General features: G+C 34.8%; 1 protein-coding gene across 2 annotated transcripts in view; it reads left to right on the top strand.

Annotated features, from left to right (window-relative positions):
• The window catches only part of ADGRB3 (adhesion G protein-coupled receptor B3), a 783,011-nt gene that overhangs the window by 409,298 nt on the left and 352,606 nt on the right, over positions 1 to 21,107 (top strand). The gene's annotated exons all lie outside the window — the stretch shown is intronic.

Below are 21,107 nucleotides of genomic sequence, written 5' to 3' on the forward strand. Positions count from 1 at the left end.
TACAGCTCCCTGTTGCTCTGCATGAGTCACTGAGTGAGTAGGGAGTGAGTGTGAGGGCCTAGGAAATTACTATTCACTACTGTAGACTTTATAAACACTGTACAATAAGCTACACTAAATTTATAAAAATATATATTTTCCAATAATAAATTAACCTTAGCTAACTGCAACTCTTTTACTTTGTAAACTTTTAGTTTTCTTAACTTTTGGACTCTTGTAATAATACATTGCCTAAAGCACAAACATATTGTACAGCTGTAAAATTATTTTCTTTCTTTACGTCTTTATTCTATAAAACTTTTTTCTATTTTTAACTTTTAAATTTTAGATTTTTAGATTTTTTTGTTAAACCCAAGACATGAATTCACACATTCGCCTAGGCCCTACCCAGGGTCAAGATCATCAATGTCACTGTCTTCCCGTCCACCTGAAAGGTCCTCAGGGGAAATAACATGCATGGAGCTGGCATCTCCTATAACACTATTTTCTTCCGGAATACCGAAGCTGTTCTACAGTTAACTTTTTTTCTTAAATAGGAGTACACCCTAAAATAATGGTAAAATGTACAGCATAGTAAATAATAAGCAACAGAAATTTTTCAGGTGCATTATAATTTTATGTGACTACCATCACATATTGGGTCCATAGGTGACCAAGACATCATGTGGCACGTGATTATTATCTGATTTAGGTATAAAAGACTCATTTTGACTATGAAGTGGAGATATTATAATAGACTATTTGGCGCTTGAGTGAAAATAGGAAGGGCAATGCTGTGCTTACTCAGGTGGGAGAGCAGAGGTTTGGGTCAAGTGACAGTGGAAATAGTGAAAAAGGAGTCTGATGCTGAAGATATTTTAGTTGTTGATCTGAAAGAGCTTGCTAATAGTTAGAAATGGAGTGTGGAAGAAGGAGAGCCCTCAAGGAAATGTCTCCACTGCATCTCCAAGAACCCAACTACAGAAGCAAGAGAGATTTATATCAAAAATTTACTTTGGCAGCAATTTGAATGCCTGTAAAGTTTAGAATTCAAAGCAGTTTTATTTTGGCTTTTTAAAAATATGTTATCCTTCCTAACTCCAACCCAAATCCTTGCTCCTGTGGTTTAAGCCCATTTCATTTTTACTGTTCTCAAGGAGACTGAGCAATTTTATCCTCAGAAGCCATCAGCATTCTGTCATCATCCCACCATACAAATCCTTGGGCAAAAGCCAGAATGAAATTGTTCATTAAAATGACTTTGTAACTCATATTGAGTTGCCAGCTAACACATGAAATAAATCCTACTTTCCCTACCATTTTTGTGTTTCTTTTTTAATTGGAAGGCCATGGAGCCTTTAGAATAGAACTCTTAAATCTCAACCAAGTCCAGCAAGAAACTAGTCAGTTCCATTCTTTTGAAAGCTGTTTTCTGTTTTGTTTTGTTTAATAAAAACTTAAAAATAAGAATACCATAGAAGTCTGTTATCTAAGTTGGAAATATGTTTGCGAAACATCCTCGTCTCTACAGCTTTACAAATGTTATTTGTAATAGAACTACTCTCATAGTTATAACCCTGGACCTTCATGTCGAAAACACTGATCATGTTATGATGTTTCAATTTATTAGTAGGCCTGCATTCTTTTAGAAGTTAACTGGTGTGAAAAAAATAGTAACATAACATTTCTAAATTTATCTTATCTGTTTTATACAGCCATGCTCAAAGACACAATTATTCATGGTGTCATTATTAAATAATGCTTCTTTTCCCTGAGAAACTTGAAAACGTTGTTAATACTCTTTTTTGTTTTGAGTAATCCAAATGCTCTAAACTTTCTATATTATCACATATTATGCCAATTTCTAGCTTTAAACTTCTGAACTTCCTTCACAAGTACCATTTGAGTACAATATAAAGAAAGGTATTTTTATTTGTTTTTCCCCGTTTTTTCCTCAAGCTTTCTAAGAAAAGTTATGGCATCCTTAATATTTCATAGCATGCCCCAAATTAATGTTTTCACAAATATTCATGATGCTATTTACTCTTCACAACCTTTCAGCCTGGGTAAGAGGGGTACCCACATAATTTGTCCTACATCAGTGCCTCCCATTCAGAGTGGGTGCATTTTTTCCCCTTTGCATCTTGGTAATTCAAAGTTAAAGATTTGTTTCATTATCTGGCTCAGCCAACCACATTGTAACCTACTTCTGTTATATAATGAACTTCAGTGTAACTTTTTTATTATGTGACTCTAGGGAAACCATACTCATCTGTTCTGTATTTCTGCATCAAGGTAAAATAACTCCTGACCATTTGTTTTCTTTTCTGCTAATATTCTTCATATGTATCTACTTTGTTAAAAATTTTGAAATTATGTTTCTGGCTAATTACACAAATTAAGCTTTCGTAAATCTTTTATACCATATCTTAGATCATGAAAATATGAATTTTCTTGTTACTCCTTCAGTCTCCATCCCTCCAGCAACTGTTTAGGATAGAGGGCATAAATAGAGGGCCAAACCTTTCATTCTAAGGCACATAATTTCTTTTGAATTTTTTATTTACTAAGAAAATACTCATGGTCTAAAGAAACCTAAGGAGGTCACACAGAATTAGGTTGCAAATGTGTGATATAGAGAATGCACATTAATGTGCAGCAGCATTGGGAGCATGAATAGGAAAAGTGGAGGAAAAGCTGACTTCTGCTGTAGCTGTACAACGTATGAGAAAAGAGCTTATGGACCAAAGAGTGAAATGACTGTAACAGAAATAGTGATGGTGAAGGAGTATGCTTGAATAGTATATCTTGCTATACCGGACATGAATTGTGAAAGCTGTCCTCAAATAGAAAAACATGACTTCAAAAATTAAGATTTCCAATAAGGATACAGGCCAAGAATTCTTGAGTTTCTTCCATGTTAACTTGTAGAACTTAAACAAATTTACAAGAAAAAACCATACAACTCCATCAAAAAGTAGGTGGAGGATATGAACAGACATTTCTCAAAAGAAGACCTTTATGAAGCCAACAAACATATGTAAAAAAAAAAAAAGCTCATCATCACTGGTCATTAGAAATGCAAATCAAAACCACAGTGAGATACCATCTCACGCCAGTTAGAATGGTGATCATTAAAAAGTCAGGAAACAACAGATGCTGGAGAGGATGTGGAGAAATAGGAACGCTTTACACTGTTGGTGGGAGTGTAAATTAGTTCAACCATTGTGGAAGACAGTGTGGTGATTCCTCAAGAATCTAGAACTAGAAATACCATTTGACCCAGCAATCCCATTACTGGGTATATATACCCAAAGGATTATAAATCATTCTACTATAAAGACACATGCACACGTATGTTTATTGTGGCACTATTCCCAATAGTGAAGACTTGGAACCAACCCAAATGCCCATCAATGATAGGCTGGACAAAGAAAAGGTGGCACATATATACCATGGAATACTATGCAGCCATAAAACGTGTCACTTCATGTCCTTTGCAGGGACATGGATGAAGCTGTAAACCATCGTTCTCAGCAAACTAAAACAAGAACAGAAAACCAAACACTGCATGTTCTCACTCATAAGTGGCAGCTGAACAATGAGAACACATGGACACAGGCAGGGGAACAACACACACCAGGGCCTGTCTGGGGGGTCAGGGGTTGGGGAGGGATAGCATTAGGAAAAATACCTAATGTAGATGACAGTTTGATGGATGCAGCAAACCACTATGGCACATGTATACCTATGTAACAAACCTGCATGTTCTTTCTGCATATGTATCCCAGAACTTAAAGTATATTAAAACAAAACAAAATAAAACAAAACAAAACATGTAGACATAGCCACAAACATTTTGGGTTTGAATTTTCTTTTTCTTTTCTTTCCTTTTTTTTTTCTTTTCTTGTCTTGTCTTTCTTTTTTTCTCTCTTCTCTTCTCTTCTTCTCTTCTCTCTCTCGAGAATTCTAGAGTTTCTTACATGTTAACATATAGACCTAGCCACAAACATTTTGAGTTTGAATTTTCTTTTCTTTTCTTTTTTCTTTTCTTTTCTTTCTCCTCTCCTCTCCTCTTTTCTCTTCTCTTCTCTTCCTTCTCTTCTCTTCTCTTCTCTTGTCTTCTCTTCTCTTCTCTTCTCTCTTTTCTCTCTCTGTCTCTTTTGCTCAAGAATTCTAGTGTTTCTTACATGTTAACATGTAGACCTGGCCACAAATATTTTGGGTTTGAGTTTCTTTCTTTCTTTCTCTCTCTCTCTCTTTCTTTTCTCTCTCTCTCTCTTTCTTTCTTTCTTTCTCTTTCTTTCTTTCTTTCTTTCTTTCTTTCTTTCTTTCTTTCTTTCTTTTCTTTCTTTTTCTTCTTTCTTTCTTTTCTTTCTTTCTTTCTTTTTCTTCTTTCTTTCTTCCTCTCCCTCTTTCTGTCTGTCTCTGTCTCTCTTTCTTTCTTCTCTTTCCTTTCTTTCTTTTTTTTTTTCATTTTGAGACAGGTTATTAATTTGCCACTCAGGCTGGAGTGCACTGGCATGACTTAAACTCACTACAGCCTCCACCTCCTGGGCTAAAGTGATCCTCCTGCCTCAGCTTTTTGAGTAGCTGGGACTATAGTCATGCACCATCACACCAGGCTAATTGTTGTATTTTTGGTAGAGACTGGGTTGCCATGTTGCCCAAGTTAGTCTTGAAGTCCTGGGCTTAAGAGATCCTCCCACCTTGGCCTTCAAAAGTGTTAGGATTAAGAATGTGAGCCACTGTTCTGGCAGTTTTCTTTATTTTCTATGAAGAGCATGAGTTTCTACAAAAAAGTTTTTGATGACCTGTGTGCCCTAGGGAAGGTATAAAGAGAAGTGTTGCATCAAGGGGTTGGTGCTTTGCCTTAGTTCAAGAGATCTTCAGAGGACTTTAATTAGGAAAATGTTTTTAAAGATAGGATCGAGCAAGAAGACTATATGGGAAACTAAGCAGCAAGTGGCTTTGTTTCCCTGGAGACCTCGTATATGAAAGATCTTGGAATTATAGGTCTTCCCTGTTTGACTTCATTGTTATTTTTGAGATAAACTCCTTCAAAATCTGGTAGATTCACACCAATAACATAAATGGGAAAGTGAAATCTAAAGTCAATTGAAAACAAACTTTGAATTTTATAAAATATTATTTCTAATTTTTATTGGTTTTATATTGCAATGATTTGAAATTAATAAAGTTATGTATATGCCTTCTTTTCAACTTTGCTCTTCAAATGAACTAAAAGGATGCTACTGTGAGTTTGTGTGAATATAAAAAACAATGCCAGTTTAACTGTTTCTATGGTAATAATTGCTCATCTCTATGGAAATAGTGGTCTGCCTATTTAACAATAACCAGTGAAGAGAAAAAGGTATTGACTCCCTTTTAACAATTTTTCATTTTTTTTTTCTATTTCAGTTCACCTTTTCAAAAGTCTTAATTTGTTTATTATACCAAGAAATCTGGACACATTATTCCTTTTCTCCTTTGCTTCCTTCACTGAATTCCAAATAAATAAATACTCATGTGAATTGAAAACTAAAAATTCTGGCTCAGATTGAAGACTGGTGCTTTTATGTCAGTGCAAGTAGGGATGCCATTTTGTATCTTTTAAAACATGCTAGCTTTGGAGTTAGACATCTGGCTGCAAACCTTGGCTGTACCATGACTAACTAGCCTTCTGGAAGTTATCTCCCCCATATAGTTGTCAAGAGTAAAGGTAACATATATTTAGCACGTACAAACACAAGACCAAATATGGGCCGTGCTACTGATTTGTTATGTGACTTTGGTGAAGCTGCTCAGTCCCTTGCAGCCACAGTCCACTCCTCTAGGGAGCTTCTAAAGTTTCTACTTAAATTTAGTATTCTACATTTTAAAAATAATCTAAATATTATTGTGTACTCTACAAGGAAGACCCAGATCCCAGACTTCTAGGCAGATATTATGACCAATCTAGAAAACCATATGTGTTGTCTAGCTGTTTTACGATTGCCTTCTCTGGTGTGATGGCAGTTAGGGCCCATGAAGATTTCAATGGCGTTTGGCATTTTACTATCTTAAAAAGCTATTCTTCTATGCAGTTATTTGTCATTAGATACTAGCTCTCTTGAATGATTCGTACAAATAAATAGTTTCTGCTTTAATTTTATATTCTTTCCTTAACATATACTCCATCAACTGTGGTCTGCAAAATTTTGCCAATTATCACTATAAATGCATCAAATAATTCTATAGTGTTGCTACATTCTCTGAAATTTATAAATGAATTAGTTCTTTTTTATCCTTAACAGAAGTCTTTTGAATAGTCAAACATATGTTTGTTCTTTTGCATTGCAATTAAATTTTCCATATGAACAGCTTTAACTTTAGAAATATAAATAATTTCTTATATGACGAGTTTAGCATATATTTTTAATTTGGTCTTTTGTTTGGATCTATGGCATATGTACACGAGAGAGCAGGTATGAATGTGTGTTTCTTCTAAAATACTTATCAGTGTTTGAACCAGATATGCAGTTGTCTTAGTTATCATTAAAATTCATATTACAAGCTTAAGGAAAAATTAGGTAGTTTTTTTTCGAAGTTACATTAAAGAATGAAGATAACTTTCAATGAAAGTTAAACTGAATTGAGAATCCTACAATAGCAACATTTGAAGTGTATATACTTGTCTATACTGGACGGTATTGTATTGAAGGCATAGGTGATGACTACAAAGTAGAAGCAAACTGTTCGTAAGGGAGTGATTTATAATGGATAATAGGTTATATTCCCAAATATATATTCTGAATTCAGACAAAACCTGATTCATTGAATTTATTAACAGGGTTCTCAAATGAAGTAGGAATACATATTGAGACTAGAATACTAAAGCCTTTTCTTTATTACTATAAAATGTTTAGTAAGCATCTTCAATCTCTATTTAGCTATAGTTTTCCTCTTTGAAATATGAACCTTCCTCCTTTTGAAGAATCTACACTTTTTATTACAGAGTCTGACCTTCCTCTCTAGTTTTTATATAGTCACCTTTTGCTTTTTCCAAATTAATTCCCTGATTATTTATCTTTTAATTTTTCCTAACTCCAAATACTTACCTTATTGCCCCAAAATAACATCTATTATATTTAAAATGTGTTCTGAAAATCTAAAATATCTTTAAAATCACAGAATTTTAGAAATATGGAATATTTATTTTTAAATAATTTCTTAACCAAGAAGCAAATATATTATTTTGTAATATAATTTAGACTACATAAGTGAAACAAATTTATAATTGGTTGATATGCTCTTTTTAACTATATAGAATTTACTAATGAACACTCAGTGTTTGTGGAACTCAATTAGTGTTCACTGGTAAATTGTATATAGTTAAAAAGAGCATAGCTATATAAAGTGAAATAGAACACTCAGTTTGATCATAGAGTGTGTGTTTGTGGGGTTGGAGAGTAAGATATTGTTTGTGTGGGGACTGTTTAATAATCCAAAGACCAAAATTATTTTCTGAACTTTAGTGTCCTTAATAATCTTGCTTCATATGGGAAAGAAATGATGTTTTCAAATATAGAGTTGATGTATTAATTTTATTAATCATCATTCTTTAGTTTGTTCATAATTCCAACTATAAACTCATAAATCTCTACTATAATACCACTAAGATGGCCGGGCGCGGTGGCTCAAGCCTGTAATCCCAGCACTTTGGGAGGCCGAGGAACACGGTGAAACCCTGTCTCTGCTAAAAACTACAAAAAACTAGCCAGGCGAGGTGGCGGGCCCCTGTAGTCCCAGCTACCCGGGAGGCTGAGGCAGGAGAGTGGCGTGAACCCGGGAGACGGAGCTTGCAGTGAGCTGAGATCCGGCCACAGCACTCCAGCCTGGGTGACAGAGCGAGACTCCGTCTCAAAAAAAAAAAAAAAAAAAAAAAAAAAAAAAAAAAAAAACACACACTATATGTTTTTGCTTCTTTATGATCCAAAATTAGTCTATAAAATATAATTAGGCCGGGCACGGTGGCTGAAGCCTGTAATCCCAGCACTTTGGGAGGCTGAGACGGGCGGATCACAAGGTCAGAAGATCGAGACCATCCTGGCTAACACGGTGAAACCCCATCTCTACTAAAAAATACAAAAAACTAGCCGGGCGAGGTGGCGGGCGCCTGTAGTCCCAGCTACTCGGGAGGCTGAGGCAGGAGAATGGCGTAAACCCGGGAGGCGGAGCTTGCAGTGAGCTGAGATGGCGCCACTGCACTCCAGCCTGGGCAACAGAGCCAGACTCCGTCTAAAAAAAAAATACATACATATATATATATATATATATGATTAATTGTGCTTGGTTCAGAGTGTGTTGTGGGATCAAATGAGGTAATAGGCTGGTACGAGCATTTAACTGCTTAGTAAATGGTGTCTTCTATTGCTGTTATTACCCCTTTTCTCTCTTCAAAAAATTTATTTGATTAGGCACACATACTTCAGTTCTCCCTATTTCGAAAAAAGGTATAGGACCTATTTTTTGTTTTGTTTTGTTTTGTTTTTATATAAGATTAAGTATCTACAGATCCATAAACAAGCCAGGACCCAATATAATAATTAGCCAAGAGAGGAGCTGGTTGAAATGGAAGACCGAAAGTATGACTGAAGAGTCATTTTTAATGGAAAAGGTCATGAGCTAACATAGAGGAAAAAGTTAGAGACCAGGCTGGGGAGACCCTGAAAAGGATTTTGTATCTTATACAAATATAACAGGAAACCTGGGAACAACATGATTCAATTTATACTTAAAACCTGTGCTGGCTGCAGTGTGGAGAATGAATGGGAAAGGCACAACAATGGAAGCAGGGAACATAGTGAGTTGTTTTAATTTAGATAGGGTCTGATGGACTAATGTGTGACAGTCAAGATGGGCGTGAGAAGACAATTTTAAGCTGTGTTTTAGACGTGAAACAGTAAGTACAATGATGAATTGGATTCAAGAAGTGAGGACATAGATATGTCAAGGGTAACTTATGGATTTCTGGCTTGAGTAAAGGGTCAATGGAGGTGCTGTTTACAGAAATGGGAAAGATTACATAGGGAATGCATATTTTGATGAATAGTGGGTGGAAATCCAGAGTTAAGCTTTGGATACATCACATTTGAGATGCCTAAAGAAATTCAATGAAAAAGTCCGAGTAGACAGTTGAGTATTAGGTCTGGAGTTAAGAAGAAAATGTCTTATACCTATTCTTCCCATACTTAAGATACTGTGTGAAGTATGTCTTTCACTACCTTGTAATCTCTTTAGATGCAAGGACTCTTTCTTTCTTAATTTTGGATCTTCCACAGCATTTTATACAAGGCAGAGAATGGTTAAAGTGAAGAATAAAAAAGAGTTGTCATGAATTGAATCTGTGTACAAGGAGTGAGTTAACTGCCTCCAACTTAATCCTAATGAAAGGTTATTGATATTTACAGATGGTCAAAGTGAACAGCAATTAAATGGCTTGCCAAAGTTCACAAAGTAAATGGAAAACTAGGCCTGGTTGACTCCAGGGCACAAGTTGATCATATTAAACTCACTGCTTCTAGTTAAGCCCTTGGTAAACCTCATCTATTAAAAACATGTGGACAGTTATTGCACCAAACTCACTATATGCTAAGATGTTAGCACACAACAATATACAGAAAAATGCCCATCCTTTTGGAATTTAAAATCTAGTGTGGGAGGCAGAAAATGAGTAAGTCTATGTAAAAAAACAGAATTACATAATAAAGAGAAATTGGGGCTTGGATATCTTTATATGGGGCAGTTAGGACAGACCAAGCTAAGGGAAAAATAATTTAGCAGAGACCCATGAATAAGTATGAGGAAAGAATGTTCTAGTTAGAAAGAAAAGCCCTGTGGTAGAAAAGATCTGTGCATCTTAGTCATGATCACCAAACAAGACAGCCATGCATAATGTGACTGCAGAGATGTACAGAGCCAAGCAATGCAGAGCTTTGTAGGTCAAGGCATAAGATTTGGATTTTTTTCTAGGAGCACTGACCAGTCATTGAATTATTTCAAGTAAGAAAAAGTCATAATCTGCTTTATATTTAAAAATGATAACTCTGGTTTATGAGAGAAAGAATTTAGGAGCAGGAGTAAAATAAAGAAAGCCAGTCAGACAACTCTTGAATTAATTCAGTTGAGAGATTCTGGTGGCTTTTGGCAGGTTATGGAATGTAGATAGAGGGAAATGCAGTGATTGAAGACACGTTGCAGAAATAACACCAAGAAGACATGTTGATGGGTGGGATGTAGGGGGCGACAAAAATCAGAAGTAAAGAATGATCCCCAAATGTGTGGTTTGAATGTCTGAGTACATGGTGGCACCTTCTAGTAAGATGGGAAAGACTGTGGAAGAAAGTGCTTTGTTAGTGGAAAATAAAGGGTTCTAATTAGTAAACGTTTGTTGAATTAACGAATCTCAATATTGGCTTTGTTTATATGATTAAATACCATATTTCCTTGCATGATCATTTATGAATTGTCTGTGGCTGCTTTCACATCATAATTGCAGAGTTAGGTAGTTGCAACAGAGGCCTGACAGCCCACAGAACTGAAAATATTTACGTTTTAGTTTGTTGTAGAAAGAAGTTTGTCAACTCCTGTTACAGAACATGGTTTAAACGTAAAGCAAATTTTAGAGTCTAGTTTTCATTTTTTGAATCCAAAGGCTGTTCTTTATTCTACATAATCCTTATAAAGCCTTTGACTCCTTATAAAACCATCCTCTCATTATTAAACTATCCCTTTCTAAGTTAATGCACTGCTGTGGTTCTCTCTCTCTCTCTCTCTCTCTCTCTCTCTCTCTCTCTCTCTCTCTCTCTTTCTGTCTCTCTCTCTCTGACTTCCTGGCTCTCTTTCTTTCTGTCACCACTTACTTTGGTGGTATCTTTCCCTATTTGTTTCTCTTTATCCTCTAAAAGTGGGTCTTTCCTAAATTCTTGCTCTATTGTGTCATTTTCTCAAGATCTTCATAGCTTCCCACCTGACTTCTTTTAGGTGTCTACACAAATGTCAGCTTACATGAGAAGCTTTCTCTATTTAATATAGCTTGCCAAGCCTAATACATCATTGTCTTCCATTTTTCATTACTAACCTTCTATCTCATTTTGTTTAGTTGTCCCTTGTCTGTCTCTCCCCAAATACTATGCCAGTCCCATGAGGATGGAGAGTTTTTTCACAGGTGTATTTATTCATTTGTTAAATTCTTCATTGCTAGGATAGTCCAAAGAGTACTATAGGGGCTCAATAGAGGTTTGTTGGATAATAAATGTATACAATGAATTCTTCTGTCTACAATGATCTCTTTTCCTTTGTTAAGTTATAACACTTTTCAATGTCACTGCTCTTCTGGGAATGAGTGATTTTCTATCTTGGGAAGTCCTTGTATTGTTGCCTCCTGTTATTGTTTTTTGCCTGTACTGGTGCCTAACTCCTCTTAGATTCCTGATTTATTTCTCTAATAAGGTTTGAACACCGAGTATCAAATATGATATGATGAATACACACAGACACGCACACACACACACAGTGAGTTAATAATGCTGTATATGCACAAGCTCTCATGTTTTGTACTTGGTTGATTATCATCTAATGCTCTTTCCTCTGCAGGAATGCTGTTCATAATCTTACTTGTTGAGGAAAGAGGGGGAATTTATTTCCTAAGGCATTTTCCATATTGATTTGTTTTTAATCTTCAGAGAATCATGCAAAAATGACTTCTATCACATTTTATTTTGTGTTCATGTATGGATCGAAATCATGAATTACTTGTGTAAAGAAGATGAACATTTATAACTATCTGTTTCTAGAAGTCCATAAAACATACTCTTCTTGAAAACCAAAAGGAAGGTGCTATAATCACCTAAAATTTCTCCATTATATTATGTGTAGCATAGAAAGAATAATCATTCAATAGATAACAAAATAAGTGACAAAACTGAGAAGTTTTTACTTCTCTTTAAAGAATAATTATCATCTTCAAAAATAGCCTGTTCAAGTTTCAGTAGTTCCTTCTTATGTAAGGTTTTGCTTTACCTGATTTCAGTTACCCACTGTCAACTGTAATTTGAAAATATTGAATGAAAAAATTCCATAAACAATTTATAAGTTTTAAGTTGTGTGCCACTGAGTAGCATGATGAAATTTCACGTCATCTCACTCTATTCTGCCCCAAATGTGAATCATCTCTTTGATTGGCATGTCCACACTGTCTATTCTATGCACCCATTAGTCACTTAGTAGCTAGCATGTTTATCAGATTGACTATCAAGGTATGGCAGTATTTGTGTAAAACCCTTATTTTACTTAGTAATGGCTCCAAAGAGTAGTGATGCTGGCAATTGGATATGCCAAAGAGAAAGAACAAAGTACTTACTTTAAGGAAAAAGGTTAGTTTCCAAGGTAATAAGGAAAGAAGAAAAAACATATGTTTAGTTTGCTAAGATCTATGATAGGAATGAGTATTTTAGCCTTGAGGTTATGAATGAGGAAAAAGAAATTTATTTTATATATATACACACACATACACACACACACACACATACACATAAGAGTTTAGTACTAACCATGGTTTGGGAGATCCACTGAAAATCTTGGAACATCCCTCTGTGGATAAGGGGAGGGCTACTGTATGTCTAAGATGATGTAGACAAGCATTTTCTACAAAGGGACAGATAGTAAATATCTTAAGATTTATGGGCCACATAGTCCCCATTGCAGCTACTCAACTCTGCCATTGCAACATAAAAGCAGACAGGGACAACACTGTCAACCTAAATAACAAAAAGAGAGAGCCTTTCTACAAGAAGAATATTTATTCAAGAATGGGCATTGCAATGAGAATTAGCATGCCATAGTAAACTATGTGCATATTCAGAATGTTAAAGGAAGATAATGGTTTTTAAAGGAAAAATGAGGACGATTACATAATTGTTTTGAGATAATTATATTTATATATGGGAATCAATAATGAGAGTGGTGCCAGTCTGAGGTTGGACAGACAGTTGCTGGGTAGCTATTGTTGCAGCAGCATATTTTTGTGTAAAGTCTCAGTGACCTTTGTGTAAGGTTGTGGGTTTTGTAGGTTTTTGTGATTCTTCTTGTTATTAGGCATTTATGCATCAGAATCCTGTCTTCATCGCTTTCCCCCACTCTATTGTCAGGTTTTTGCCTTTCTTTTCTTTTCTCTTTTCTCTTCTCTTTTCTCTTTTCTCTTTTCTTTCTCTTTTCCCTTTCCTTTCCTTTCCTTTCCTTTCCTTTCCTTTCCTTTCCTTTCCTTTCCTTTCCTTTCCTTTCCTTTCCTTTCCTTTCCTTTCCTTTCCTTTCCTTTCCTTTCCTTTCCTTTCCTTTTCTTCTTTCTTTCTTTCTTTCTTTCTTTCTTTCTTTCTTTCTTTCTTTCTTTCTTTTTCTTCTTTCTTTCTTTCTTTCTTCTTTCTTTCTTCCTTTCTTTTCTTTCTTTCTTTCTTTCTTTCTTCTTTCTTCTTCTTCTTTTTTCTTTCCTTTCTTCTTTTCTTTCTTTCCTTTCTCTTTCTTTCCTTTTTTTCGTTTCTTTTTTCTTTCCTTTTCCTTTTCTTTTCTTTCTTCTTTTTCTTTCTTTCTTTTTCTTTATTCTTCTTTCTTTTTCTCTTTTTCTTTCTTTTTTCTTTCTTTCTTTCTTTCTTTTTTCTTTTCTTTTTCTTTTCTTCTTTCTTTCTCACAGGTGACTCCATTTTGATTCAGACAACTTTCACAATATATAAGTGAATGGGTGTGGCTGCAACTTACAAGAGTTGTGTACATGGCTCTGGGTGCACCCTGTACACCAACATTATTAAATGCTGAGAAAGTAGGAGTGGCCTGAGAGGAAGCTGAGGGAGTCCTCAATGGAGAGCACTGAAGTCTGGCAGGGAGCCCTTGAGCAAAAGGCAAAAATATGTCCCACTGCCCAGAGATACCCAGGCTTTGAAATGACTAATGGGCAAAAAAGAAAAAGAAAAAAACACACACACACAAGAATTTGAAGCTGATAAGTCACAAATAATTTGCAAGTTTATTTTCCTGTGTTGAAAAGGGATACGCAAAATAGCTAATTATTTAAAGTTTCTATATATATATATTACATTATTAAAAACTAACAAGTTGAAAAATGAACTCATAAAAGGCTACATAGTTACTTTCTTGACTGGCCTTTTAGTTTGTCTACTTTTGAGTATCAAAAAATCATGCTCTTTCTCTTTAAAAATTAATTATAAACTCCTAAGGTGAAGAATGTTTCCCATCTAAATCTCTGTGGAGAAGTGTCTCACAAGGACACTTCTGGGACTTAGAGATCTTAACCTATGTAATGGTGATGGTGGAGATCGAGCTGTTAGAACTCTCTCGGGCACTGTGGTCCTTGCAGATGCCCTCCTAGCTGCTTTGTTTCCAGGGAAGTGATGGCTACATGTTACTCTCCAGCAATCCTATTCTTTTTCTAGGTCCTAAACCTTTCAATCCCAGCCTTTTGGGAAAGAAATAATAATAGATGAGGAGAGTAGAGTGCAGAGGACAACAAGAAGAAATGTCTGTATAAATAACTGAAAGTTTCTTACAGACCACTGTTGCAAAATCCTAAAATACAATTTTTCATAGAAATGTTAGAACATAAAGATTTTGCTAGGCAAATTAAACTGAGCATATATGCATTTCCCCTTTTGATAATCACCACTCTTTACTGGTATCTAATTATGATCTCCTGACTGATAAGTGAGAATTTTATTTTCTCAAATGAAATCATTATGTCTGTCTTTTATACATAGTAGAACATATTACAATGAGGCAAAATAAATTTGCTGTCAATTTGAAACATAAAATCACATTGCACTACACAGTGCAAAATCACAGTGTGCCTCCTCATTTGTAAAATGAGCATCTTGATAATAACGATAAGGATGTTGCTAATAAAGATAGCTTGTAGATTTTTTTTTTTTTTTTAAGAGTCTCACTCTGTAGCCCAGGCTGGAGTACAGTGGTGCAATCACAGCAGCCTTGACCTCCAGGGCTCAAGGGATCCTCCCACCTCAGCCTCCCTAGCTGTGTGTGCAACGCTATGCCTGACGTATATATATATATACACACACACACACACACACACACACACACACACACACACATATATATATATATATATTTTTTTTTACATATGGGGTCTCACTATGTTGCCCAGGCTGGACTTGAACTCCTGGACTCAAGGGATCCTGCCTTGGCCTCCCAATGTGTGAGGATTACAGATGTGAGCCACCATGCCTGGCCATGATGTTTTAAATGTTAACTAAGTGATATGGTTTGGCCGTGTCCCCACCCAAATCTCATTTTGAATTGTAGTTCCCATAATCCCCACGTGTCGTGGGAGGGACCAGGTGGAGATAATTATAGCATGGTGGTGGCTTGCCCCATCTTGTTCTCGTGATAATTAATTGGTTCTCATGAGATCTGATGATTTTGTAAGGGACTTCCCCCTTCACTGGGCACTCATTTCTCTCTCTGCTGCCACGTGAAGAAGGACATGTTTGCTTCCCTTTCTGCCATGATTGTAAGTTTCCTGAAATTTCCGTGGCCCTGCAAAACTGAGGGTCAATTAAACCTCTTTCCTTTATAAATTACCCAGTCTCTGGCAGTTCTTTATTGTAACACGAGAACAGCCTAATACACTAAGGTATCGTGTGTAAAGCATTTGACCAAATGCTATGCTCGGAACAGTGCCTAACACAGAGGAGGCATTTGGTAAATACTGTTGAATGAAGTAAGAAATGAATTAAGATTACCAGAGTCATACAAATATTCAATAAATGTTAGCTATCCTTCCCTTCCCTCCCGTATGCCTTTAGTATTTTACAAGGTACTTAGCATTGCTATGTAAATATATAAGTCATGTTTTAAAAAAAATTGTTAATGCCAAGTGGGTGATACTACATGTAGACTCAGTTCAGTTCCTGTGTGCTTGCTATGGATACACTAACAAAACAAATAGATGCTTTTCTAACACACTGAGGCAATGCATCATTCTCTTCTGACCCTGTATTTTTCTTACAGAATTTCAAAACAGTACAGGTGACCATCTAGTGATATTGAGTGATGTTTTCCACAAGCAATTCCATTTTGATAACTGGGCAATTTTCTACTATTGATGAGTCAAGTTTCCGTTTGTAAGTTGTTCCCTCTGAATCAACATGAAAAATGATGCAAACTTCAAATATATTGGAAACATCAGTATAAGGCAACAATAAAAAGGATGGTTTTTAAGACAGTCCTTAAAGTTATTTTGTATCCCCTGAAACATTTGTTTATGGTGATGAGGTGCCATTGCATGAGTGTTTCCTTTAATCAACTGAGTGTATGGAACTTGAGTTACTGCATTAAGCATTTAGGTTGATGCTTAAATGCAGTGCTTTTGAAATGCTCTTTGCAGTTTATGGTCTTGGCTGCAGTGGAAATACTGAATTTGACATTCTTGATGCAGTAATTCTCTTATCTATTGAGGCAAGATTTTTTTTAAACCTAGCTGATCTTGCGTACCCAAATAAGGCAGCCCCTTCCCTCTGGCAGATTCAAAAAGACAAAAAGGAAAGGAGAGGAGAGGAGAGGAGAGGAGAGGAGAGGAGAGGAGAGGAGAGGAGGAAAGAAGGGAGGGAGGGAGAGAGGGAAGGAAGGAAGGAGAGAGAGGAAGAGAGAGAGAGAGAGAAAGGAAGGGAGGGAGGGAGGGAGGAAGGAAGGAAGGAAGGAAGGAAGGAAGGAAGGAAGGAAGGAAGGAAGGAAGGAAGGAAGGAAGGAAGGAAGGAAAGAAAGAGAGCAAAGATGAAGGAAAAAGGAAAGAAGATTAAGTAAAAAGAAACCCTTATGTAACTCCCGGGTGGTACATTTAAGTGCTAAAGGAGAAGCTCTATTTATTTTTAGTGTAGTTCCTGCCTTTTGTTATATGAATATAATCAACATAAGTTTTGAATATATAATCTCATGCCTGGGATCACTGAAGGACAACCAAAAAATAATGTAAGCTACATAGTCAAATATGTTATAATGATATGGACACACTATGGGGTAGTTCTCTTGGATTTGATAATGGAAAACCTGCTCCAGTAATAATAGACAACAGTGACATGGGACCATTCAAGCACCAAACCCTGTTCTAGGTGAACTATTCTTAGCTCTTAATAGTAACTTTTTTGCTCCTCCAACACTGCCATGAGGTAGATAGATAATATTATTCTCATGTTGCGGAAAAAGACATTGAGACGCAGAGAGTTTAGGCAGTTTGCTCAGTCATACAACTTATAAGATGAATATGGAATTTATCTTTCAAACGGAAACTTTTGAGACTCATAGAGGATGCTGTAAATAAGTATACAAAACAGCAGAAATAAACCAGAACAGATCTGTAAAATCTAGGATAAATGGTTACCCTAAAAAATTAGGGATTTGGATATTGGATCCAGATCATAAGTCTGTGTTAGCTACTCTAGTGACCACTGTTCTCACATTTTGGCCTTTGTCCATTTTGCTCATCCTTACAGCCTTCATTCCTCCACTCTTCCATTCTTGCTCCTAGACTTTTTCTTTCACATGCCTTCCATTCTTGTCTGTAATGCAACTGATGCATCAAATTAGCTCCAATTTGTATGTGAACCACTCCCAACAAGGATGAATAAGACAGAATCCTCATCCTCCAGGACCTCAATACAGCCAAAGGTCCAAAACTTCATTAGTTCCCTCAGGGAAAAGGTTAGATTTATTATCTTGCTTTGTTGTATCAAAGGAGTGCTCATTGGTTACCAAGAAAAATAGCTCATGTGCTTTTAAACCCATCTGCAAAAATTCCCTATGGTTTCTGATGAACAGAAATCTATACTGAACCTGAATCGTTTGAAAGTTTGGCCAATAAAGGACATGATGCTATCAAAGGAATTTTATGTTGCCTATCCAAATTCAAAATGAAAGTATTAAAAGCACAAAATGGAAGTGCAGCTGGTTTTTCTCTAAGGTTTATCAGTGATGAGTCACCTATTTTTATTGCATAAGAAATCAAATCTAGTGTTGTAATGAAAACATGATACAGTAAATTTAGGATAATTCTTGGAGCACTCAAGATGTGCCTATTTGTTCAGGGACACTGAGTCCTTTGAGATTTATTTTAAGTACTTTAATATTCTGTAAGAAAGGCCTTTTGTTTTTTTCAGTGTTAGAGGAAAACTGCCCCATCTTCTAAACACCCACAATGACTGGTTTTAATTCAAGAATTGTTAAAGAAGCAGGATATGTAGATTATGCACTTATGCTTTGTATTTATGTCCCTTTATCAGCATGAGGCATATATTTACTTACATGTAGTTTAAGCATTACATTTTTAAATCTTACCTTTTTTTGTATTCACTTAACATATGAGCTTCCTATTTCCCTAAAGATGTTAACTGCATCAAAATTTTACCTGAGTGTTTTGACAGTTAAACTCTGAAAAGGGAAAGGGATTGAAGGTCGGATTGATCTAGTGACCGGTACAGGAACTGGAAAAAGAAAGAAGTAAAAGTCATCTATAAATTACCTTTGCTATATGGAAATAGGTTTTCTCATCTATTATTAAGGGGTCATAAAGAATCACACTGCTGTTTTAGACTTCTGCCTATCTAGCATAGAGGTAAATATGTATAACTTTAAATTTCATATTTGTAAAAGCATGTATGGTGATAATTTCACAGGTATAATTTGAATCTCATCAGTGTATGAAAGTATATCCTTTTCATAATGGATTTATTGAAAGATTCATACTACTTGAAGAACTATTTTGTGAAGAGAGTAGATTTTAAGTGTTCTCACCTCACAAAAAATGAAAAGTGTGTGAGGTTGTACTTATGCTATTAGCTCATGTAGCTATTCCACAATGTATACTTATTTTAAAACAACATGCTTTACTTAAAACAACATGCTTTACATGATAATTATATATAATTTTGACTTGCTAATTAAAAATGAAATGAAATAAAATACCTTAAGAAACAGAGACATATTTCAGGATGTTAGTTACCATCCATGCAAACATCTCAAACCACTTAGAATGTGTATATACGTATAACAGTAAAAACCTCCATTACATTCCTACTATAATTAATAAATATGTGTTTATTTTTGTACACTTCTCACACTGAAACCGATGCAATTTAAGGGATTTGCTGCATAAATTAGTGATCCTAATTGACTTTTCCATTCCTTTAATCTAGACTATGTTCAAAAGTACAGTCTAACTTATATAATCATAATTTAACAGCTAATGTACCTCTAATTGAAGAATGAGTATATTTCATAAAGTAAGACCCACAGCATGTACAACTATATCAATTTATAGATTTATGAATATGGTATTAGGCTAGCATTTATTATGAGTAAAGTGATGTATGGTTCATACAGAATATCATCCATTGGTTATGCTTTTCTGTTTGTTTTTTGTTTTCAATCTAATGTATATAGAGATAGAGAAATTATTAGACCTCAGGGTCCAATAATGTATTTTTTATTCTCTTTTTTAATAGAAACTAGTTGTATGACAGTCAGAAAGCCTTTTTTTCTTTTCAGCAGTTTTTGGAGCAAAGAAGTGAAATAAATTTCCTCTAAACCCCAAGATATCAAAAGTTGAAGTTAAGGCATATAACAGTAGATACACTTAATTCTACACATTGAATAATGCTTAGGGGACTCGAGAAAGAATGTCCTACTAACTTGCTGACCTGCTTATCTATATACAGCAGGGATTTGGACCCTGTAGGAAAGATGAACTGGCTTATTTACGGATAGCAAAAAGTATATTGTTTTAAAATTTAAAGAAACTATATTAGAACGGGTATCCCAAAACAGCATTTGACATCTGTGATTTATGTATGTGTTACCCAGTACCCTCTTTCCTTTAACATTACTTATACGATACTTTTAAAGCTTAGTATGTCATATTAGAGGATAAATGAAATTTCATCCTATGCTGATAATGGATTGACTAATCACCTGAAACAACTTTAATAAAGTACAATTTCAGTAATGTGATGTACTAATAATAACCAATTTAATTTGAAACTAAGTTAGTAGTGCAGTAATATATTTATACAACTAATATTGTTAAATTCTTAATTTTCATCCTCCTTATTTAAATTACAAATTCCTTTAAATGAAATTCACTTATGAGGAGTGTAATGAATTTTTACTTTAGCTTTTCAATTGCAATAGCTTTTACAATTGTCTGCATCATATTTCTGTATAAATTCTCCAAGGGACACTTGAAAATATGATGTAGAACAAGTGTGGACCTATCCAAAAGTTTTACAAATTACACTTCATAATTGAAAATGCTTATAATCTAGAAGTTCTGGAGTATTTATCATCATAGTTTTACACATTATAAATTTATATGTAATATAAATTTGTATATAACTATTAAATATAATAAAATATATTAAAATATTACTAAACATACATTTTCTGATATGTATTATAATATTTATTGGTATTAAGGACACAATTCTCTGTTTACGTGTATATATTTATACACACACATTTTTACTTTCAATTTTAGAGAGAAGTTTTAAGAATTATTATTAATCTATTTAATCACTATTCCTACATATTATTTTGCTTTTGCAATTCTGACATTGTTATATAGATTCTGACAATTCTATCTCCAAAAGTAATATGGCTTTGTTCTCCATTTCTTCAGGGTACCCTATCTAATCCATGAAAATTTGTTCCAAAGACAATGTTCAGATGAAAATGCAGAAAATTTCTTCTTAAGACAAAATTCAGATTTAAATGCAAATTTCAATCCATTAGTCAAGTCTGTTAATCAAAATGTTTTTTAAAAATACAGTATGAGTTTCTGACAATTAAAATGGAGACCAACCATGAACAATCAGTGTAGCAGTGCCTGTTAATATTCTCAGAATATCCACTCCATTATTGACCAAGATTGTATGATTCCCACTGAAAGCAACAAAAACTAAGACTGATAAGTAAAATTCAGCAACATTAATGAAAAATTTTATCTAATAAGAAGACATAGTTATTTTGTTGCTCTGATAAATATAATTTTGACTTGAAATTTTATTTTGAAT

The sequence above is a fragment of the Rhinopithecus roxellana genome, chromosome 4 (assembly GCF_007565055.1).
Source record: "Rhinopithecus roxellana isolate Shanxi Qingling chromosome 4, ASM756505v1, whole genome shotgun sequence".
NCBI classification, from domain to species: Eukaryota; Metazoa; Chordata; class Mammalia; order Primates; family Cercopithecidae; genus Rhinopithecus; species Rhinopithecus roxellana.